This window comes from Choloepus didactylus, chromosome 4 (assembly GCF_015220235.1).
Source record: "Choloepus didactylus isolate mChoDid1 chromosome 4, mChoDid1.pri, whole genome shotgun sequence".
NCBI lineage: Eukaryota > Metazoa > Chordata > Mammalia > Pilosa > Megalonychidae > Choloepus > Choloepus didactylus.
In genome coordinates, this window is record NC_051310.1 from 25,085,796 (window position 1) to 25,111,422 (window position 25,627).

The window sequence follows — 25,627 nt, forward strand, 5'->3', positions numbered from 1 at the left end:
AGAGGGAAAGGGCTTTTTGCTCTCTTTTTGCAACTTTTTGTAAGATTTGAAAATAAATGAAACAATTATATGTGCATCTTTTTTTATAGGTGTAAGTCCCTCCCAAGAAATATTGCATAGTTTTATATATCGAGGCAGTATTCTGTAAGAAGGTTGGCTTCTGGATGGGTTGCCACTCAGCACCCAGATTGTGAAATCTGTTAAGATTTGGGGCCCATAGAACCAGGATACTTAGCTCTTCTATTAAAAGATAAAGATACTAAAATAGTACTTGAGGATAATCAAAACCATACTCGAACACAGGCATTTTCTGAATCTGGTACTTTGAAGGTGAAAAGCTCCAGGGGACATTAGGAAGCAGTGCTAGATAGCAATGCTAATGACACAGGCAGGCCCAGAGGTGATCTATTCATCCTTAGATATTCTAAAAGTTAATATAAAATATTATAAATGATGCTTCCATGGTAGGAGAGGAGGGGTGGGCAGAAGAGCATCTAGAAGGGGAAAGGAGATTTACTTGAAACTCATTGTTATGAGCGTGGGCCTTCTCTGGGCTAGGCAGGGTTTAAAGCTAATCCTTTTGGTGTAGTGCTCCCTTGCTTCCTCTTATCCCTCCCATTTCTGGAGATCTGTCACCCTGCAGAGCAGAAATATACTCTGGCTGTCTGCTTAGATCTCCCCCTGGAGATCTTGGTTCTCAGACCATTTCCACACAGACTAGATCTTGTGGATTTCTCTTGCAAGTGCTCTTGAAGAAGCCTCTAGAATGACGCATGCACTCCGGTGTTCTCCTTTGTCTCTCACTTCCTTCTTCTCTCTCTGTTCTTGGGAAACTTGTATTCTGATCCATAAATGGAACAAATGTGATCTATTCTGCTGAATGAAGCTGCTTCAGCTAGCCTCTTGTTTGTGAAATTGCTCAACTGTGACTCAGACATCCGTCTACTGTGTCCCCAAATTTCAGAGGACTCATACCAAGCTGCATAATTGATCACTTAAATTTTAGGTGAGGGGTGGGGTGAGCATCTCCCTCCTTTCTACATGGGAGAAGAGAAAGCAAAATACAAGGATACTCCAACAGCTTTTTTCTAAAGATATTGTCTCACCAATTTCAACTTCCTTGGCCATTGTACTTGGGCACCTTCATATCATTGACTGATTGAGGAGTCAAATATTAAAACAAGTTTCATGTTACCTTGATAGTGTTAAAAAATGACTTCTGCTGCACAAGATTCTGGTTCCCTGCCCCTACCCCCAACCACTTGCACATGGTAGGTTATCCTCCTAGGCCCACTGAGGCTGGCAGTGCTCTGTAATAGTTCTGACCAATGGGTTGTGAGTGGGAGTGACAAGTGCCACATGCAGTCAGGAGATGTAACAAAGATACAAGACCTCTTTGCTCTTGACATGACAAATGGCAGTGTTCTAGTTAAAATTCGTGCCCCAGCCCGAGTCTCAGAGGGTAGATGGCTGAAGGAGGAGCCCCAGCAAACCTATGATGCCATGTGACTTCAGCAAGCAATGAACCTTTGTGATTAAGTCACTGAGGGGAAAGGCTACTTTTTTATCCTAGTAAACCCTGACAGATTTAGAATTTCTCAGAGGGTCTCCCTTTAGGATGTGGGGACACTGATTTCTTTTGTTCTCTGATTTTTGAGATGTCTGCTGGCACAGAAATAAAGATTTCATTTAGCATTCTGCAAGCATTTATAATTGTGTTTTCTAATCCCAAGCACATTCTTTACTGGCTCTGTGACTTCAGGCAAGATGCTTGACCACTCTGTGTGCCAGTTTCCTCATCTACAAAATATGGGTAATAATAGTTCTTATTTCGTATGTTATTTTGAGGATGATTTGATTATAGTTAATATTTTTTAAATGCTGGAACTAAGCATGCCACACAGCAAATTCTATGTGCATATTTATTAATGTGTGATATGTTTTTTTTTTTTTGTTTTTTTTTTTATGTTTTCTATGAAAAGGCATTTATTACGTGATTACTGCATACATGCCAGAGCAGGTACTGCATAAGGCAGTATATTAGGATTACCTGTGTTTCTTTATAGCTCTTCAAACCCTGATGAAAAATCAAGATTTTTGCCACAGTAAAGGGACATTTAGCTATTACTTAATCTTATTTTAAAGGACTGTCCAGTTCTAACCGTATTAGTTATAGAGACCATGTTGGGTCACAGTTCATATAAAGCATTATCACTTTTAAGTAAATATGCAAACAATTTCCATATTGGTCTGACTCTGAATATAACCTTAAAATCTCTTTAAAAACAGAAAGAAACCAAAGGCTTTCAGTTATTCACAACTCACTCTTTTTGTTTGTTTGTTTTGTTTTTTTGTTTTGTTTGTTTTTATTTTTTTTAATTTTTATTTTTATTGAGATTGTTCAGATACCATACAATTATCCAAAGATCCAAAGTGTACAATCACTTGCCCCTGGGTACCCTCATACAGCTGTGCATCCATCACACTTAATTTTTGTTCAATTTTTAGAAACTTTTCATTACTCCAGACAAGAAATAAAGTGAAAGATGAAAAGAGAAAAAAAAGAAAAGGAAACTCTAAACCTCCCCTATCCCTAACCAACCCCCCTCAATTGTTGACTCCTGGTATTGATATAGTACGTTTGTTACTGTTTATGAAAAAATGTTGAAATACTACTAACTGTAGTATATAGTTTGTAATAGGTATATAGTTCTTCCCTATATGCCCCTCTATTATTAACTTCTAATTGTATTGTCATACATTTGTTCTGGTTCATGAAGTGATTTCTAGTATTTGTACAGTTGATCATGGACATTGCCCACCATAGGATTCAGTTTTATACATTTCCATCTTTTGACCTCCAACTTTCCTTCTGGTGACATATATGACTCTGAGCTACCTCTTTCCACCTCATTCACACACCATTCGGCACTGTTAGTTATTCTCACATCTTGCTACCAACACCTCTGTTCATTTCCAAACATTTAAGTTCATTCTAATTGAACATTCTGCTCATACTAAGCAAGAGCATCTACATTTCTTCCACAAGGCAGGAGGGAGAGTCATAGAAGGTAGAGAGGCAAAAGAAAGAGGAAACAAAAAAATGACAGCTAAGAAGCAGCAAAAGGAAAAATAACCTTAAATCAAAGTAGAATAAAGAATCAGACAATACCACCAATGTCAAGTGTCTAACATGCCTCCCCTATCCCCTCCTCTTATCTGCATTCACCTTGGTATATCACCTTTGTTACATTAAAGGAAGCATAATACAATGATTCTATTAGTTACAGTCTCTAGTTTATGCTGATTGCATCCCTCCCCCAATGCCTCCCCATTTTTAACACCTTGCCAGGTTGACATTTGCTTGCTCTCCCTCGTAAAAGAACATATTTGTACATTTTATCACAATTGTTGAATACTCTAGATTTCACCAAGTTACACAGTCCCAGTCGTTATCTTTCCTCCTTTCTTGTGGTGTCTCACATGCTCCCCATCTTCCTCTCTCAACCGTATTCATAGTTACCTTTGTTCAGTGTGCTTACATTGTTGTGCTACCATCTCCCAAAATTGTGTTCCAAACCACACACTCCTGTCTTCTATCACCCTGTAGTGCTCTCTTTAGTATTTCCTGTAGGGCGGGTGTCTTGTTCACAAAGTCTCTCATTGTCTGTTTGTCAGAAAACATTTTGATCTCTCCCTCATATTTGAAGGACAGCTTTGCTGGATACAGGATTCTTGGTTGGCGGTTTTTCTCTTTCAGAATCTTAAATATATCACACCTTCTTGCCTCCATGGTTTCTGCTGAGAGATCTGCACATAGTCTTATTAAGCTTCCTTTGTATGTAACGGACTGCTTTTCTCTTGCTGCTTTCAGGATTCTCTCTTTGTCTTTGACATTTGATAATCTGATTATTAAGTGTCTTGGTGTAGGCTTATTCATAACTCTTCTGTTTGGAGTACGCTGCACTTCTTGGATCTGTAATTTTATGTCTTTCATAAGAGATGGGAAATTTTCATTAATTATTTCCTCTTTTACTGCTTCTGCCCCCTTTCCCTTCTCTTCTCCTTCTGGGACACCAATGATACATACATTATTGTACTTTGTTTCATCCTTGAGTTCCTGGAGACGTTGCTCATATTTTTTCATTCTTTTCTCCATCTGCTCCTTTGCTTGTAGGCTTTCAGGTGTTTTGTTCTCCAGTTCCCGAGTGTTTTCTTCTGCCTCTTGAGATCTGCTGTTGTATATTTCCATTGTGTCTTTCATCTCTTGTGTTGTGCCTTTCATTTCCATAGATTCTACTAGTAGGTTTTTTGAACTTTTGATTTCTGCTGTATACATGTCCAGTGCTTCCTTTACAGCCTCTATCTCTTTTGCAATATCTTCTCTAAACTTTTTGAATTGATTTAGCATTAGTTGTTTAAATTCCTGTATCTCAGTTGAAGTGTACGTTTGTTCCTTTGACTGGGCCATAACTTTGTTTTTCTTAGTGTAGGTTGTAATTTTCTGTTGTCTAGGCATGGTTTCCTTGGTTATCCAAATCGGGTTTTCCCAAACCAGAACAGGCTCAGGTCCCAGAGGGAAGAAATATTCAGTATCTGGTTTCCCTGTGGGTGTGTCTTAGAAAATTGCTCCACCCTTTGATGCCTTGGGTCACTGTGCTTTTCTGCCCAGCAGGTGACGCCTGTTAGCCTATAATTCCTGACTGGTGTGAGGAGGTATGGCCGTGTTCCCCCAGGCTCTGGGGTCTGGTTCTGAATGGAAAGGGCCCCACCCCTTTCCTCCTAGAGAAGACAGACCCCTCAGGTGGAGGTCATTAGCATTTCAATGGTCTCCCTCTCTGCTTGTGGTGTCTCCACCCTTCCCAGAGTCACAGCCCTGGAAACTGAAAATGACTGGGGCTTTCTCCACTGAGCCAAAAAAGAAACAGTCCCCTTCAGACCCAGTCCAAGGCAACCCTCCGGCTCTCCCAGGTCAGTTGTCACCCAAAGCCTCTGTCTGTTTTTTGGGGCTGCGTGTGGCGGTTTGAATGTATTGTGTCCCCCAAATGCCATTATCTTTGTGGTCTGGACAGACGTTTTGGTGCTGGTTAGATTTGCTTGGAATGTGCCCCACCCAGCTGTGGGTGGTGACTTTGGTGGGATACTCCCATGGAGGTGTGATCCCACCCATTCAGGGTGGGCCTTGATCAGTGGAGCCATATAAAACATGCTGACTCAAAGAGACTGAAGAGAGTGCAGCTGTGAGTGACATTTTGAAGAAGAGCAAGCTTGCTAGAGAGGAACATCCTGGGAGAAAGCCATTTTGAAACCAGAACTTTGGAGCAGATGCCAGCCATGTGCCTTCCCAGCTAACAGAGGTTTTCCGGACGCCATTGGCCATCCTCCAGTGAAGGCACCCGATTACTGATGTGTTACTTTGGATACTTTATGGCCTTAAGACTGTAAATGTATAGCCAAATAAACCCCCTTTTTATAAAAGCCAATCCATCTCTGGTGTTTTGCATTCCGCAGCATTAGCAAACTAGAACACTGCGTACCTGTAGTGAGCAGTTCACACTCACTACTTAAAACCGCAGTTGGAGCTCAGCTGGGCTGTATTCGCTTGCTGGGAGAGAGCTTCTCTCTGGCACCACGCATCTCTGCAGCTCGGGCTATGTGGGAGGGGGTCTCCCTACCTGGTTCCGCAGGTTTTACTTACAGATTTTATGCTGCGTTCTCGGGCATTCCTCCCAATTCAGGTTGGTGTATGATGAATGGATGGTCTCGTTTGTCCCCCTGCAGTTATTCTGGATTATTTACTAGTTGTTTCTGGTTTTTTGTAGTTGTTCCAGGAGGACTACTTAGCTTCCACTCCTCTCTATGCCGCCATCTTGCCCGAGTCCTGTGATATGGTTTTTAAAGTCCACTCCACCACTGGCCAGGTACAGCGGATGGTAACGTTCCAGCTTTCCGATCTTCTCCTTTCCATTCAGTGCTTCCTTGAGGTGTTAAAAGTCTGTCCTTGCCTGTCTATGCTGAAAGGCCACATCTTTAAATCAGGGCATTTATCATGACTTGCAGGAGACTCTTAATTTCTTTATCCAACAAGATCTCACAGTTCAACTTCAAATATTTCTCAGAGCTTTTATAAAATCAATTTCTCTAACTTGCACCATGATTTCTATTTAGACAGGCTGCACAGTGCAGGAGCATGGGAAACTTCCTTGGAGCATACTCTGCAAAATGCCAGATGCAACTACTTTATTATGGAAATTGGACACGCTTTTAAATTTGTGTTGTGATATTTATGACCTGCTCTAGCTTTGACCATAGGAGGGGATTAATTGCTCTAGAATTTGAGGGGGTGTAGCAGCTTTCTGAATTATTATTACAGTCTGAATTAAATGTTCTTATTTTATAGAAATGCCAAATCTCTACACAGTGCAAACACACCATCTTCCTGCATCTATTTTAATTGTCACTATTTAAATTTTCACCATCATGCAGGTGAGGTAGGCATGGCTCCAGTATTCTGGGATTCTTTAATGGTCATGAGATTTGACAGGAAATGGACTTGCAGGAAAATGGTAAGTCTTTTTGGGTACAATGCTTCTGTTTTAGAAAAAGTATGCTATTTATTTTATGTTTTTTGTATTCCAGTTCTATGACAATGACTCTCAGAATCTCATATTTAGGATATTATACTTGACAATAAGTTTTAGGTAATTTTGCAATCATTTAAGAGGAATACAAGTTATTTTGTGAATATGTTAAAATATCTTCTCCTTTCCCCACTATGTTGGAACTTAGTAGAAATGTTTCTATGAAATTGAAGATAACCTTGGAAAGAATCTACTCTTTTAGATTGTATGTTCTCCTTGGACATTTATTAGCAACTCTAACATTTTACTCTGCAGTAAATTTTAGTTGCTATCCTATTCTTTACAACCAATTTTTCAAGGTTTAACATCAATTACTAACATGGCTTTAAACGTAGCAAGTTTTTGAATGTTAGTGATATAATATGAACTTCAACTTCCCTCATTAACCTCCCTGTTTTTTGAATTCCTTTGGGAAGCAGCAAACACAACAAGAGGTAGCATCAACATCAATTTTAATGTTATTTGTAGGAGGGAGATGTGCTCAGATTCTTGATGAAAGTGAACTCTCTGTGACCCTTACATGGAAAATGGTGAAGAAAATTTTGTGTGTAGGAGGTAAATGTCTCCCTCAAATTAAGTTGCTAAAGTCATTATTTTGTTTGTTTTTTAATAAAATTTGTTTTTGATTCTTTCTTTGAGTTAAAGTTATCTTTAGAAACCATTTTCTATCTTTCTAGAGAACTTATACACATAGAGCTGTATTTTGTCCAAGTGTTTCAGCATAGGTTTCGGATTTTGAAAATTAAACTTAGGCTTCTGAACAAAGTAAGGGCCCCTGCCTGCCTTTAGCTTGTGTGCCCCCGAATTCACAGTAGGTCAGAATCATCTGAATTTATACTTGGGATTTCCTGTAGAAATAATGTTACATTTTTAACACAAACGTGATTGAAGCCCTAACATTCAGTATAGAATTACCACAAATTTCATATTGTATATGAAATAAAAATCACAGTTGTACAGTATAGTATGAATGTAACTTGTGAAGTTAATCTATTAATCAGTGTACAACAGTAACCAAGTACAAATCATATTCTAATATGAAACCACATTATAGTTTATGATACAAAGATCTTCATAAATCTCACCTTAATTTTAACACAGTGAATCAGAGGAATTCTTTCATCAGGGTTAAATAATTCAGAAATTTTTTCTTGGGTAAATTTTGATAAATATCCTTGGGGAAAGTTGAGTAGACTTAACAGCATTCCAAACCTTTAAAAAGAAATGGTCTGATTTGATTCTTCGAGTTATTGTGAAGTTATCTTTAGAAAACAATTTTCTCCTTCTAGAGAACTTCAATTTCATCTATCACCCTACTCCATGCTCTTACTTTCACACCCTCCTATATCAGTATTGTAGCTAATATGTATTGAGATCTTCATTCTCTGCCAGATAATGTGCAAAATAATTGGTTACTGCTCACAAACACCCTGAAATTGGTTTTATCATTATCATTATTTTACCCATGAGGACAGTGAACTTTGGTAGGAAACTTCCCCAGAGTAACACAGCTAGCTATGGACCTGCAACTCAAACACAGATAACACTTTTCAAATCCTAGGCTGTTATCTGCTCTACAAGTTTATCTTCTATCTACAAGCGGGGTTCAGTCTCCTTTTTAATCAACTACCTATATAAAATCTGGGAACTGACCAAATAGGACAACTTGTATGAATGAAATAATCCTCTTATGACAATGGTTTTCTTTATAAAATCTCTTCTGCTTACAAAGGATGGCTCTTCTTAAGACATACAAAACTTTGTCCCATAAACCCCACAAAACTAAGTCCCTTTTGTTCTTGAAATTTTTTTTTTTTTAGTTTTTTAAATTGGAGAAGTTAATTACAGAAAAATCATGTAAAAAAATCCCCCTTTATTAACACTTCATGTTAGTGTGGTAAATTTGTTACAATTGAAAGAATATTAAAATTGTACTATTAACTATACTTCATAGTTTACATCAGGGTGTATTTTTCAATATACCACCCTGCTATTAACATCTTGCATTAACATGGTACCTTTGTTGCAATTCATGAAAGAACATTTTTATAATAATACTAACCATAGTCCATCATTTACACTAGGGTTCACTGTGTTGTACTGTCCTATGTTTTATCCTTTAATTTTTATACTTATAATATATATATATGACTGTTCTGGTTTGCTAGAGCTACCATTTTGCAAAACACCAGAAATGGATTGGCTTTTATAAAGGGGGTTTATTTGGTTACACAGTTACAATCTTAAGGCCATAAAGTGTCCAAGGTAACAAATCAGCAATAGGGTACCTTCACTTAAGGATGGCCATTGGCATCCTGAAAACCTCTGTTAGCTTAGAAGGCATGTGGTTGACATCTTCTTCCTCCCAGGTTGTGTTTCAAAATGGCATTCTCCAAAATTTTGCTCTTGGGGCATTTTGTCCTCTCTTAGATACAGCTCCTCTTCAAAATGTCACTCTCAGTTGCTCGTATATAGGTAGGGCTCTAGTAAACTAATCTAGACCCATGCTGAATGGGCAGGGCCACACCTCCATGGAAATTATCTAATCAGAGTTACCACCTACAGTTGGGTGGTACACATCTCCATGGAAACAACCTAATCCAAAGGTTCCAACCTAATCAACACTAATACATCTGCCTCCACAAGATTGCATTAAAGATAATGTCATTTTGGGGGCCATAATACATCTATACCAGCACAATGACCTAAAATTTCTCCCTTTTAACCACATTCACATATATAATTCAATGCTGTTAATTACACTCACAGTATTGTGCTACCATCACCACCATCCATTTCAAAAACTTTACTATCAACCTGAATAGAAATTCTGTACTAATTAAGCATTAACTCCCCATTCCTTACACCCAGTCCTACCCCTGGTAACCTATATTCTAGATTCTGAGTTTCCTTATTCCAATTATTTCATATGGGTGAGATCCTTTATGTCTGGCTTATTTTACTCAGCATAATGTCTTCAAGGTTCATCCATGTTGTCACAAGTATCAGAACTTCATTCCTTTGTACAGCTGAATAATATTCCATCATATGTATATGCCACATTGTATTATATACACCATTCATTGGCTGATGGACACTTGGTTTGCTTCCATCTTTTGGCAATTTTGAATAATGCCATCATGAACAGCAGTGTGCAAATATCTGTTTGAGTCCCTGCTCCCTGCTTTCAATTCTTTTGGGTATATACCTATTAGAGGGATCTCTGGGTCATATGGTAATTATACACTTAGCTTTCTGTGGAATTGCCAAACCATCTTCCAAAGCAGTTCCACCATTTTACATTCCTACCAGCAATTGAATGGTGTTACTATTTGTCTACATCTTTTCCAAAGTTTGTAATTTTCTGTTTTGTTAATGGTAGCCCTTCTAGTGGGTGTGAAATTGTATCTCATTGTGGTTTTGATTTGCATTTCCCTAATAGCTGCTGACATTGAGCATATCTTCCTATTTCTTAGTATGGCTTGTAATTTTTTCTGATATCTGGGAATATGATTATCTTGATGAGTTAACTTTGAAGTCTTTTGCCCATTTTAAAATTGGGTTGTTCTTGTGTTTTTATTGTTGAGTTGTAGGATTTCTTATATAGTCTGGATTTTAAACTCTTATCAGATATTTGGTTTCCAAATAGTTTCTCCCACTCAGTAGGTTGCCTTTTCACTTTCATGACAAAGTCCTTTGATACAAAAAAGTTTTAATTTGAGACAGTCTCATTTATCTATTTCTTCCTTTGTTGTGTGTGCTTTGTACGTAAAGTCTATGAAACCATTTCCTACCACAAGATCTTAAAGATGCTTCCTTGCATTATCTTCTAGGATTTTTATGGTCCTGGATCTATATAATCTGCGTATTTCAGTTGTCTTATCTTCTAGTTCACTGATTCTTTCTTTTGCTTGTTCAAATCTGCTGTTGTATGCTTCTACTGTATTTTTAATTACATTATTCTGACTTTCATCTCCATAATTTCTATGCTTCTTTTAATACTTTCAAATTCTTTATGCTCACACATTATCTTCTTGATACCCTTTGCCTCTATATCCATATTTTCCTTCATCTCTTTGAATTGATTTAGGAGATTTTTTTTTTAACTTCCTTGATTAGTTGTTCCAAATTCTGTGTCTCCCCTGAAGTTTTAATTTGTTTCCTTGACTGAGCCATATCTTCCTGTTTCTTAGTATGGCTTGTAAGTTTTTCTGATATCTGGGAATCTGATTACCTTGATGAGTTAACTCTGAAGGTCCATTTTTCCCTTGTGTATGGTTTTACTGTTGATTGGCTTTTTGTTAAGTCTTTTCTTTGACACTTGGTCCAACTTATTCTGGACCTTGAGTAGCCCATGTTTAACTGTTCAGATTTTCTCAGCTCTCCTCATCTGATTCTTGACCTGGATATTCAGTATGATTTTAAGATTGTATTTTTGTGCAATTGTTTGACCTCCAAGAGAAAGCTTCCTTTTCTCTGTTTCCTCTTCAGAAATTTTGAGCTGTCCTATGTGTTTTTGTGCAGATTTTCCTCTCCAGCTCCTGTAATTTGTTTAAATTCTCTCCATCACTCAGTGCCCTCCTTTCCTTATACATTTCAATTCTGGGACTCATCCTGTCTTATGTAGTTCAGTCCCTCCCCCTTTAAAAAACTCTGTGAGATGTTTCTGCCTCCAGTTTCTTCCCCATTAGGGTATCCTGTCCCAGGGATCCAGATGGAGTCTATCCAGAAAGGTGAGTCACTCCAGAAAAGTCCCTTTTGTGTTTAAGTGTTCCAAACAACAGAAACTGAATTGAGTATGCACAGCTCTTGCCAACAGTTCTGCCATACTTTTTCTCAGTTTTCCACCCCTGGAGGCCCTTTGTATGCAATGTGCCTCAGTGGCTTGTGTTCTGCTCTGGGTATCTCAGACTTGGATCCCTGTGCATAGATATGTGTGGGTTTCTGACTCACTATTGTGAGTGACTCTGTAGTCTGTATCCATGACAGGAAGGATCCAGGCCATGCAACTCCCAAGCTATGCAAGGCTGAGTGAGGGGAGAGTCCAGAGTGGTGGGTCGGGGATGGAAATTTCCTACCTGACTTTGGAGATTTTTTTTTCTTCAATTCAGTTTGTGGAGTCCTTCTCCAGTGTCTATCATCCTTCAGAGTTCTAATCAAGTGGGATTTGTCCTTTCATTTGTTGATTAGGAGGGAAGATTTTTCCAGGGGAAAGTCTTACATTGTAAAGTCTTACATCTCTTACATCGCCAAGTCATTCTCCTCTCAAAAAATTTTTACTGAGACTAATTCTAAGTTATAGCATGGTGCCCACCCTGTTGCAGGGGGTTGATAACTAAGAACTTTATGTCCAGGACACATAAGGGAAATGGTGGAAGGGGCAGTTTCTGAGGACAGTGTGGAGTCAGCTCACTACTAGATGATGTGAATCTTTAAGTGGAAAGTAAACCCTAGATAAATGGGTCCTGCTTATGAGACCATTGACCCCTCTGGGTGGTGATTATTCATACCCACCTTTGAAGGCATCATTATTATGATTGCCATTTGTGGTGGTTTGAAGCTGTATTTACCCCAGAAAAACATTTTCTTAAATTTAATCCATTCTTATGAGTGTGGACCCATTTTAAGTAGGATCTTTTGATGAGGCTATTTCAGTTAAGGTGTGGCCTACCTCTTCAGGATGGGTCTTAATCTTACTACTGGAGTCCTTTATAAGAGAATGAAATGCACACAAAGAGAGAGAAAGCCATGGTAGAAAGAAGCTGAAAGCAACAAAATGTGGAAGAAAAGGGAGAAAACAGCAGATGCCACTATGTGTCTTGCCGTGTAGCAGAAGAGCCAAGGATCACTGGCAACTGGTCTTTGGGATGAAAGTGTTGCCTTGATGATACCTTGATTTGGACATTTTCAAGACCTTAAAACTTTAAGCTTGTAAGCTAATAAATTTCCACTGTTTATGCTGAGCTCATTGCACGGAATTGCTTTGAGCAACCTAGGAAACTAAAACACTGTTTTTCACATGAAGGAATTCAGGTGTTGAAAGGTAATTCAGCTTCCTGAGTGTCACTTAGGTAGTACATGACAAAGTTGATGCCCAATACTAGTTGTCTGTGAATTTAAATGAATTGCAAATAACTCTATTTGCCACACAAGACCTGTAAAAACAGAAGAGCAACTCAAGGACCAGGGAACAAATGACAGGGAGGGCTAAGACAGTAGTCATGCTCTTCAGGATAGACTGGAAACACTGTGAAGAAGGATGAGTGAACAAAGATAAATTCCCACCTAATTCATTTCCTTATATTTACCATATCCATTGCTTATAAATTATTTATATTTACCTTATACATTTATTATATATATTGCTTATATTTACCTTCATACCCTTACTGGTATGATTATTACTCATAAATAGCCCTATTTTGGTTAAACTCTTATAGAGGACTCTAAGGCTAACAATGATATTGTTAATTTTTCCTCTGGGAAATGAAAAACCTGAGTTGAATCTAAATATATGTAATGCACATGTGTGTGTGTGTGTGTGTGTATACACACACACACACATACACACACACACACACACACACATATATATGGAACAAGCAATTTTCAAATAAAGTGGAACTCATCTTTTTAAAACTTAAAATCCAAGCAATGTTTGACTTTGCCATTACATGTATGTGTTTCTATTTGTTTATTTATAAAATAGCTATTCATGTGAAATCTACATCCTGTGGAGTGACTGCAGGTGCTTAATTGCTTGCCCATAAGCAAACCATTACTGCACTATAAGTCTATTATAGTACTTTGAGGAAAGTCTATGAGAATAAATAGCTTTTAAGTAAAGTTTTACTCCATTTTGCAGCCAATTCTCCCTCCATCTTAAATAAATTTATTTCATCCCATGCTGGTCTCAATGAACAAGAAGATAGTGGAAAATCCAACTATTGTACATTACTTGGAATGCCTATTTAACTGTAAAAATGTGAGAAGATTTTCAGCTTTCCACATGCATTTAAATCAATATTTTTGTTTGACAATGTGAGATTTAATTGTAGGAGATCAGTTTATTAATAAACAACTGGATTGACTATGAATAAGAAATTGACACATGTTCATAACCCTTTTAATAATTCTTGTGGTGGTAATATAGTATTTCATGAAATATCTGCATCTTATCTATAACCTTTTGGTGGCTTAGCTCATTATATTCCTTCTGTTCAAAATGGGAAGCTGCTATTATCTCCTAAAGTTAGCTTGTAAGATATTCAGATTTCAGTCTCTCCTCTTTCTCCTTCTCTCTCTTTCTCTCCCTCTGTCTCTCTCAGTCTCAGCACAGGTAGAAATGATCATTCATAAAATCTGAAACAGATTTTAGACATATGGAGAAAAACCTTGTTGGACTCTTTTAATTAGTGATAATAAAAAGGTAGGGAAAAAAGGAGAAAAAAGACTAGGATTGAAATTAATAGGAAGCCACTACAGCACTCTCCCACCAAAGGAATCACAAGATGCTATGCTATGCTAGGCTATTAAATTCATTTATTTATTTGTTTGTTTGTTTGTTTGTTTTTATTTATTTTGAGACCTAGAATATAGTTAACATTCTCAGGCTAAAATGAGTGTCCAACTTTATCAAATTTAGGTTTTCTATTCCCTTGCTTTCTATCACTCTCTATCACTCATCTTTCAATGAGGCATGCTTTGCAAAAAATTGGACAAAAATAAGTTTGACCATTATCATTGCACTCCTAAATGATCCTAGTTCCAGAAACATAATACATCGGTGGCAAGAAAAGAGTGAGCTGATTACTCACAGAGAACAATTGATGGTACGAGAATTATGTCTTTACTGTCATTCTCTTTCCATTTTTTCACTCATCTGTCAGGTCTGGCAACCTCTCTGGCAACTGCTACCTTCACTTAGGTATCCCTCAAACTCCAAATTGATCAGTTGCCTGAGCCCCTTCAACTGGAGGACAGTCCAGCGAACTATTCCCAGGATCTGCTAAACTGTATTATTTCTTTATCCTCATCAAAACCTGGCCCTGTATAAACTAAATTTTTTTTAAAAAAAGAGCGGCAAATGGATAATAGGCATAGATAATAAACACTGAAAAAAAGTGGCAAATGAATCTATGGAAAATGTTTGGCCACCACAGTGATAGAAGAAATAAATGAAAGACAAACAATATAATCAATCATTTTACAGCTATTTTAAATGTATTTTCCAATTTAATTAGACACAATCCAGATAATTTGGTGATAAACAGATGGAATCTAAAGCTTTTGTTGGGGGGGGGGCAGAAATGGTATAATCTTTCAATAACCCAATATTCAGATCTTCTGATTCAAGAAACCCAGTCCCAAAATATCATCCCAAGGAAAAAAATGCTAGATGGATGGTGATGTTAATTGATCATTATCTGTAATACAAAAAAGAAAAAAAAAGAAAAGGAAAAATCCATAGTGGTCATGTTTAAATAAATTTTGAGGCCTCAACTTGATTGGATATGATGCACTATAAAACATGGAAAAAAATTTACTTATAACTTCAGTTTCAAAAGTTCATTTGAAGTATCTTTGATAAACATTATGCTAAATTCATTCACATTTATGTTCTTATATAATCCTTAAAACAATTAGTGAAAAATTTTGGGAAAATGAAACATGCACTAAATTTTGTGGTATACTTGGCTAAAATTATGTAAGTATACATGCATAAAAATCTCAAAAGCAATCTAGGTGAATAAAAATAGCTTTGCTTAGTGATGCTAGGAATGTTTTTTTTGTTTGTTTTCTTTCAAAATTCTCTTTAAAGTTTGTTATTGATAACTGCTAAAAATGAATGCTTATGACAGGAAGTAATTATGAACAGAAATATACATGCCATAGAGAAAATAACATAGCTCAGTTAGAGAATCATCTTGCACAATATAAATAAATAAAAATGGCCTGTTTAATTTTCCTTTCTGAAACTTGGTTGAGGTTAAGAGTTTGATTTTCATTTTGCTTTAGTTGAACCCGTAAGTATCAACAGACTTGAAAATGTAACGGGATTTTCCGGAAATATTCAATTAATTGCCTGAAAAAAACATGAAATGATGCGCTGATCATAAACATATCCCAGACTCAAGTATTTCAAATTTTCTATTAAGCTATTTCCTGAATTTAAGCTCTACCCTGTGCTGCTGGATTGAATGGAAATGGAATATTTACCCATTGGAAATGAAAAGAATGCTGCTATTTGGCATGCAGTAGAACTTTACCTTTTGAATTCAGAATCTTGTTTCTCCTTTGGATCCTAAACAAGGCCAAATATCACATTATGTGTCAAAACATTTCCCTGCCAATTGCCAAAGTAGAAATCAACTATTAAAGTGATTTGAGAAGATGGCAGACTGGTGAGCTGTATGTTTTAGTTACTCCTCCAGGAAAGTAGGTAGAAAGCCAGGAACTGCGTGGACTGGACACCACAGAGCAATCTGACTTTGGGCATACTTCATACAACACTCATGAAAATGTCGAACTGCTGAGATCAGCGAAATCTGTAAGTTTTTGCGGCCAGGGGACCCGCGCCCCTCCCTGCCAGGCTCAGTCCCGTGGGAGGAGGGGCTATCAGCTCCGGGAAGGAGAAGGGAGAACTGCAGTGGCTGCTCTTATCGGAAACTCATTCTACTGATCCAGACTCCAACCATAGATAGACAGAGACCAGACACCAGAGAATCTGTGAGCAGCCAGCCCAGCAGAGAGGAGACAGGCATAGAAAAAAAAAACAACACGAAAAATTCCAAAATAAAAGCAGAGGATTTTTGGAGTTCTGGTGAACACAGAAAGGGGAAGGGTGGAGCTCAGGCCTTGAGGCGCATATGCAAATCCCGAAGTAAAGCTGGTCTCTCTGCCCTGTGGACCTTTCCTTAATGGCCCTGGTTGCTTTGTCTATTAGCATTTCAATAACCCATTAGATCTCTGAGGAGGGCCCTTTTTTTTTAATCCTTTTTTCTTTTTCTAAAACAATTACTCTAAGAAGCCCAATACAGAAAGCTTCAAAGACTTTCAATTTGGGCACGTCAAGTCAAGAGCAGAACTAAGAGAGCTCTGAGACAAAAAGCAATAATCCAGTGGCTGAGAAAATTCACTAAACACCACAACTTCTCAAGGAAAGGGGGGTGTCCGCTCACAGCCACCATCCTGGTGGACAGGAAACACTCCTGCCCATCGCCAGCCCCATAGCCCAGAGCTGCCCCAGACAACCCAGTGTGATGGAAGTGCTTCAAATAACAGGCACACAGCACAAAACTGGGCATGGACATTAGCCTTCCCTGCAACCTCAGCTGATTGTCCCAGAGTTGGGAAGGTGGAGCAGTGTGAATTAACAAAGCCCCATTCAGCCATCATTTGAGCAGACTGGGAGCCTCCCTACACAGCCCAGCAGCCCAGAACTGCCCTGGGGGGACGGCACTCACCTGTGACATAGCACAGTCATCCCTCAACAGAGGACCCGGGGTGCACAGCCTGGAAGAGGGGCCCACTTACAAGTCTCAGGAGCCATACGCCAATACCAAGGACTTGTGGGTCAGTGGCAGAGACAAACTGTGGCAGGACTGAACTGAAGGATTAGACTATTGCAGCAGCTTTAAAACTCTAGGATCACCAGGGAGATTTGATTGTTAGAGCCATCCCCCCCCCCGACTGCCCAGAAACACGCCCCATATATGGGGCAGGCAACACCAACTACACACGCAAGCTTGGTACACCAATTGAGCCCCACAAGACTCACTCCCCCACTCACCAAAAAGGCTAAGCAGGGGAGAACTGGCTTGTGGAGAACAGGTAGCTCATGGACGCCACCTGCTGCTTAGTTAGAGAAAGTGTACTCCACGAAGCTGTAGATCTGATAAATTAGAGATAAGGACTTCAATTGGTCTACAAACCCTAAAAGAACCCTATCAAGTTCAGCAGATGCCACGAGGCCAAAAACAACAGAAAATTATAAAGCATATGAAAAAACCAGACGATATGGATAACCCAAGCCCAAGCACCCAAATCAAAAGACCAGAAGAGACACAGCACCTAGACCAGCTACTCAAAGAACTAAAGATGAACAATGAGACCATAGTACGGGATATAAAGGAAATCAAGAAGACTCTAGAAGAGCATAAAGAAGACATTGCAAGACTAAATAAAAAAATGGATGATCTTATGGAAATTAAAGAAACTGTTGACCAAATTAAAAAGACTCTGGACACTCATAGTACAAGACTAGAGGAAGTTGAACAACGAATCAGTGACCTGGAAGATGACAGAATGGAAAATGAAAGCATAAAAGAAAGAATGGGGAAAAAAATTGAAAAAATCGAAATGGACCTCAGGGATATGATAGATAATATGAAACGTCCAAATATAAGACTCATTGGTGTCCCAGAAGGGGAAGAAAAGGGTAAAGGTCTAGGAAGAGTATTCAAAGAAATTGTTGGGGAAAACTTCCCAAATCTTCTAAACAACATAAATACACAAATCATAAATGCTAGCGAACCCCAAATAGAATAAATCCAAATAAACCCACTCCGAGACATATACTGATCACACTGTCAAACACAGAAGAGAAGGAGCAAGTTCTGAAAGCAGCAAGAGAAAAGCAATTCACCACATACAAAGGAAACAGCATAAGACTAAGTAGTGACTACTCAGCAGCCACCATAGCGGCGAGAAGGCAGAGGCACGATATATTTAAAATTCTGAGTGAGAAAAATTTCCAGCCAAGAATACTTTATCCAGCAAAGCTCTCCTTTAAATTTGAGGGAGAGCTTAAATTTTTCACAGACAAACAAATGCTGAGAGAATTTGCTAACAAGAGACCTGCCCTACTGGAGATACTAAAGGGAGCCCTACAGACAGAGAAACAAAGAAAGGACAGAGAGACTTGGAGAAAGGTTCAGTACTAAAGAGATTCGGTATGGGTACAATAAAGGATATTAATAGAGAGAAGGAAAAATATGGCAAACATAAACCAAAGGATAAGATGGCCGTTTCAAGAAATGCCTTCACGGTTATAACGTTGAATGTAAATGGATTAAACTCCTCAATTAAAAGATATAGTTTCACAGAATGGATCACAAAAAATGAACCATCAATATGTTGCATACAAGAGACTCATCTTAGACACAGGAACACAAAGAAACTGAAAGTGAAAGGATGGAAAAAAATATTTCATGCAAGCTACAGCCAAAAGAAAGCAGGTGTAGCAATATTAATCTCAGATAAAATAGACTTTAAATGCAGGGATGTTTTGAGAGACAAAGAAGGCCACTACATACTAATAAAAGGGGCAATTCAGCAAGAAGAAATAACAATCGTAAATGTCTATGCACCCAATCAAGGTGCCACAAAATACATGAGAGAAACACTGGCAAAACTAAAGGAAGCAATTGATGTTTCCACAATAATTGTGGGAGACTTCAACACATCACTCTCTCCTATAGATAGATCAACCAGACAGAAGACCAATAAGGAAATTGAAAACCTAAACAATCTGTTAAATGAATTAGATTTAACAGACATATACAGGACATTACATCCCAAATCACCAGGATACACATACTTTTCTAGTGCTCACGGAACTTTCTCCGTAATAGATCATATGCTGGGACATAAAACAAGCCTCAATAAATTTAAAAAGATTGAAATTATTCAAAGCACATTCTCTGACCACAATGGAATACAATTAGAAGTCAATAACCATCAGAGACTTAGAATATTCACAAATACCTGGAGGTTAAACAACACACTCCTAAAAATCAGTGGGTTAAAGAAGAAATAGCAAGAGAAATTGCTAAATATATAGAGACGAATGAAAATGAGAGCACAACATACCAAAATCTATGGGATGCAGCAAAAGCAGTGCTAAGGGGGAAATTTATAGCGTTAAACGCATATATTAAAAAGGAAGAAAGAGCCAAAATCAAAGAACTAATGGATCAACTGAAGAAGCTAGAAAATGAACAGCAAACCAATCCTAAACCAAGTAGAAGAAAAGAAATAACAAGGATTAAAGCAGAAATAAATGACATAGAGAACAAAAAAACAATAGAGAGGATAAATATCACCAAAAGTTGGTTCTTTGAGAAGATCAACAAGATTGACAAGCCCCTAGCTAGACTGACAAAATCAAAAAGAGAGAAGACCCATATAAACAAAATAATGAATGAAAAAGGTGACATAACTGCAGATCCTGAAGAAATTAAAAAAATTATAAGAGGATATTATGAACAACTGTATGGCAACAAACTGGATAATGTAGAAGAAATGGACAATTTCCTGGAAACATATGAACAACCTAGACTGACCAGAGAAGAAATAGAAGACCTCAACCAACCCATCACAAGCAAAGAGATCCAATCAGTCATCAAAAATCTTCCCACAAATAAATGCCCAGGGCCAGATGGCTTCACAGGGGAATTCTACCAAACTTTCCAGAAAGAACTGACACCAATCTTACTCAAACTCTTTCAAAACATTGAAGACAAGGGAACACTACCTAACTCATTTTATGAAGCTAACATCAATCTAATACCAAAACCAGGCAAAGATGCTACAAAAAAGGAAAACTACCAGCCAATCTCCCTAATGAATATAGATGCAAAAATCCTCCACAAAATACTTGCAAATCGAATCCAAAGACACATTAAAAAAATCATACACCATGACCAATTGGAGTTCATTCCAGGCATGCAAGTATGGTTCAACATAAGAAAAACAATCAATGTATTACAACACATTAAAAACTCAAAAGGGAAAAATCAATTGATCATCTCAATAGATGCTGAAAAAGCATTTGACAAAATCCAACATCCGTTTTTGATAAAAACACTTCAAAAGGTAGGAATTGAAGGAAACTTCCTCAACATGACAAAGAGCATATATGAAAAACCCACAGCCAGCATAGTACTCAATGGTGAGAGACTGAAAGCCTTCCCTCTAAGATCAGGAACAAGACAAGGATGCCCGCTGTCACCACTGTTATTCAACATTGTGCTGGAAGTGCTAGCCAGGGCAATCCAGCAAGACGAAGAAATAAAAGGCATCCAAATTGGAAAAGAAGAAGTAAAACTGTCATTGTTTGCAGATGATATGATCTTATATCTAGAAAACCCTGAGAAATCGACGATACAGCTACTAGAGCTAATAAACAAATTTAGCAAAGTAGCGGGATACAAGATTAATGCACATAAGTCAGTAATGTTTCTATATGCTAGAAATGAACAAACTGAAGAGACACTCAAGAAAAAGATACCATTTTCAATAGCAACTAAAAAAATCAAGTACCTAGGAATAAACTTAACCAAAGATGTAAAAGACCTATACAAAGAAAACTACATAACTCTACTAAGAGAAATAGAAGGGGACCTTAAAAGATGGAAAAATATTCCATGTTCATGGATAGGAAGGCTAAATGTCATTAAGATGTCAATTCTACCCAAACTCATCTACAGATTCAATGCAATCCCAATCAAAATTCCAACAACCTACTTTGCAGACTTGGAAAAGCTAGTTATCAAATTTATCTGGAAAGGGAAGATGCCTCGAATTGCTAAAGACACTCTAAAAAAGAAATACGAAGTGGGAGGACTTGCACTCCCTGACTTTGAAGCTTATTATAAAGCCACAGTTGCCAAAACAGCATGGTACTGGCACAAAGATAGACATATAGATCAATGGAATCGTATTGAGAATTCAGAGATAGACCCTCAGATCTATGGCCGACTGATCTTTGATAAGGCCCCCAAAGTCACTGAACTGAGCCATAATGGTCTTTTCAACAAATGGGGCTGGGAGAGTTGGATATCCATATCCAAAAGAATGAAAGAGGACCCCTACCTCACCCCCTACACAAAAATTAACTCAAAATGGACCAAAGATCTCAATATAAAAGAAAGTACCATAAAACTCCTAGAAGATAATGTAGGAAAACATCTTCAAGACCTTGTATTAGGCGGCCACTTCCTAGACTTTACACCCAAAGCACAAGCAACAAAAGAGAAAATAGATAAATGGGAACTCCTCAAGCTTAGAAGTTTCTGCACCTCAAAGGAATTTCTCAAAAAGGTAAAGAGGCAGCCAACTCAATGGGAAAAAATTTTTGGAAACCATGTATCTGACAAAAGACTGATATCTTGCATATACAAAGAAATCCTACAACTCAATGACAATAGTACAGACAGCCCAATTATAAAATGGGCAAAAGATATGAAAAGACAGCTCTCTGAAGAGGAAATACAAATGGCCAAGAAACACATGAAAAAATGTTCAGCTTCACTAGCTATTAGAGAGATGCAAATTAAGACCACAATGAGATACCATCTAACACCGGTTAGAATGGCTGCCATTAAACAAACAGGAAACTACAAATGCTGGAGGGGATGTGGAGAAATTGGAACTCTTATTCATTGTTGGTGGGACTGTATAATGGTTCAGCCACTCTGGAAGTCAGTCTGGCAGTTCCTTAGAAAACTAGATATAGAGCTACCATTCGATCCAGCGATTGCACTTCTCGGTATATACCCGGAAGATCGGAAAGCAGTGACACGAACAGATATCTGCACGCCAATGTTCATAGCAGCATTATTCACAATTGCCAAGAGATGGAAACAACCCAAATGTCCTTCAACGGATGAGTGGATAAATAAAATGTGGTATATACACACGATGGAATACTACGCGGCAGTAAGAAGGAACGATCTCGTGAAACATATGACAACATGGATGAACCTTGAAGACATAATGCTGAACGAAATAAGCCAGGCACAAAAAGAGAAATATTATATGCTACCACTAATGTGAACTTTGAAAAATGTAAAACAAATGGTTTATAATGTAGAATGTAGGGGAACTAGCAGTAGAGAGCAATTAAGGAAGGGGGAACAATAATCCAAGAAGAACAGATAAGCTATTTAACGTTATGGGGATGCCCAGGAATGACTATGGTCTGTTAAATTCTGATGGATATAGTAGGAGCAAGTTCACAGAAATGTTGCTATATGAGGTAACTTTCTTGGGGTAAAGTAGGAACATGTTGGAAGTTAAGCAGTTATCTTAGGTTAGTTGTCTTTTTCTTACTCCCTTGTTATGGTCTCTTTGAAATGTTCTTTTATTGTATGTTTGTTTTCTTTTTAACTTTTTTTTTCATACAGTTGATTTAAAAAAGAAGGGAAAGTTAAAAAAAAAAAAAAGAAAGAAAAACAAGGAAAAAAAAAAAGATGTAGTGCCCCCTTGAGGAGCCTGTGGAGAGTGCAGGGGTATTCACCTAACCTACCTCCGTGGTTGCTAACATGACCACAGACATAGGGGACTGTTGGTTTGATGGGTTGAGCCCTCTACCATACGTTTTACCCTTGGGAAGACGGTTGCTGCAAAGGAGAGGCTAGGCCTCCCTATAATTGTGCCTAAGAGCCTCCTCCTGAATGCCTCTTTGTTGCTCAGATGTGGCCCTCTCTCTCTGGCTAAGCCAACTTGAAAGGTGAAATCACTGCCCTCCCCCCTACGTGGGATCAGACACCCAGGGAAGTGAATCTCCCTGGCAACGTGGAATATGACTCCCGGGGAGGAATGTAGACCCGGCATCGTGGGACGGAGAACATCTTCTTGACCAAAAGGGGGATGTGAAAGGAAATGAAATAAGCTTCAGTGGCAGAGAGATTCCAAAACGAGCCGAGAGGTCACTCTGGAGGGCACTCTTGCGCACACTTTAGACAACCCTTTTTAGGTTCTAAAGAATTGGGGTAGCTGGTGGTGGATACCTGAAACTATCAAACTACAAACCAGAACCCATGAATCTCGAAGACAGTTGTATAAAAATGTAGCTTATGAGGGGTGACAAGGGGATTGGGAAAGCCATAAGGACCACACTCCACTTTGTCTAGTTTATGGATGGATGAGTAGAAAAATAGGGGAAGGAAACAAACAGACAAAGGTACCCAGTGTTCTTTTTTACTTCAATTGCTCTTTTTCACTCTAATTATTATTCTTGTTATTTTTGTGTGTGTGCTAATGAAGGTGTCAAGGATTGATTTAGGTGATGAATGTACAACTATGTAATGGTACTGTAAACAATCGAAAGTACGATTTGTTTTGTATGACTGCGTGGTATGTGAATATATCTCAATAAAATGATGATTAAAAAAAAAAATAAAGAAGGTGATGGTGGAAAGACCTGGAAAAAATAAAGTGATTTGAGGGGAATGCCAGGTATTAGAAAATAAGAATAACCTTCTAAACACAGAGAAAAAATAAAAATGCAAGGCTATTTTTAAGGTTGCTCAGTTAAAGTTGAGATCAGTAAAAAAATCAAATATTATCTGGGAGGTTGATACAAATACATTTCATTATCTTACCTTGATGATTTTTTTAAAAAAGCAGAATCACTCCCCTCAGACAAATAAATTCAGGAAGAGTCTTTTTATTTGAGCCAAATAGAACCAGAAAGCATTAGAACTAGAAAAATTTAAAAAGATTGCTGAGTATGCAATATTGCTCAGAAAGGAATCAGCATTATTGGAGAAGAGGGTAATCTCCCATAGAGTAAGAAAGCAGTAAAGATAGCAACCTATGTAGAGGTTTTTTGTAGAGACAAACGGCAGAAGGAGGAATAAACGAAAGAATATTTAAATTCTTCAACCTCTTACATGAAGGCAGCCAAAAGCAGGGTTGGATTTTGATCTAATGGAGCAGAGGCTTCAAATGAGAGTAAATTTAACATTTTTCACCCCTAGTTGCTCTGGCAATGTGCTGATAACTTCAAAATGAGAAAAAAAGTACATTTAAATGAAGTAAATAGTATTGGAAGTAGAGCCATGTGGGTTTCAGTGAGATTTTAGGGATGGGAAATTCTAGGGAAGGTTTCAGAGGGGCCTCTAAAAGACGGTGATCCTGGATAAAGGGTTATCTGTTATATGAAGAGAGCTTCTGGTTTCCCTTCTGGCTCTACCTAAGACCATGCAGTTAATATATCCTGTAGATCAGACATACCCATAATGTCTTACCTAGTCTATTTATGTGTGTTTCCACTCAGAAGCAACAGTAGTCTGAAAGAATTTTTTTAACAAAAAATCAAAACAAAATAAAACAAACAAAAAGGACTCCCAGTTAAATTTGAATATCAGATAAACAATGAATAACTATTTTGGTATATGTATGTTCCATGCAAGATTTAGGATATATTTTAAAAAGTATATATTTTCAAGAAAATGTCTGTCAGGTACCCAAGTGTCAATGACACAATTTGTTAGTCCTCCTTTCAGGTGAAACTGTTGTTCTAAGTGAAAAGTGGCTGATTTAGCTCTTAATCACAAAAGTACTTTTCCTTGGAAAACAATAGTACTTTGTTGTATGCAACTGAAGTGTTCCATGTGTACTTCTCATTTTGTCACCTAGTATGTTATGAAGACATTTACCCAAGTGTTAAGACTTAAAAAAATCAGTAAATTATAATGTTTTATGCAGAATTTTTTTAAGTAGAACTTAAAGCACCAGCAGTTTTGCCATCAGCACAACTGCCAACACAGTAATATAGGCAAATAGCTTCTTAGTGTTACTATGAAAAGAATTTTGACCTTATGGATCCCCTGAAAGGGTCTTGGGAACTCCCAGTGATCATTGGATCACACTTTGAAAATGCTCCACTACTGCTTACTGGTTAATAGCTATGGACCTGGATTGTTTCTTACAAAATCATTTTTTGTTGTTGTTGTTGCTTTTGTGGCAAAATAAATAAATAAGTAAAATGTAAGCATATGTTTGATGATAACACAAGCATTCACTCAATTCAAATGAAGGGTTCTTATATATTTTGTGTGCCTATATGCATATTATTTATAGTTAAACACTTGTGAAAATAATATCTACCATTTTTTAAAAGAGACCCATGATGTTATTTTATTTCACTCTTTAATAAATGGAGACTAAAAAGAGTTAAATGGCTTGACACAGGA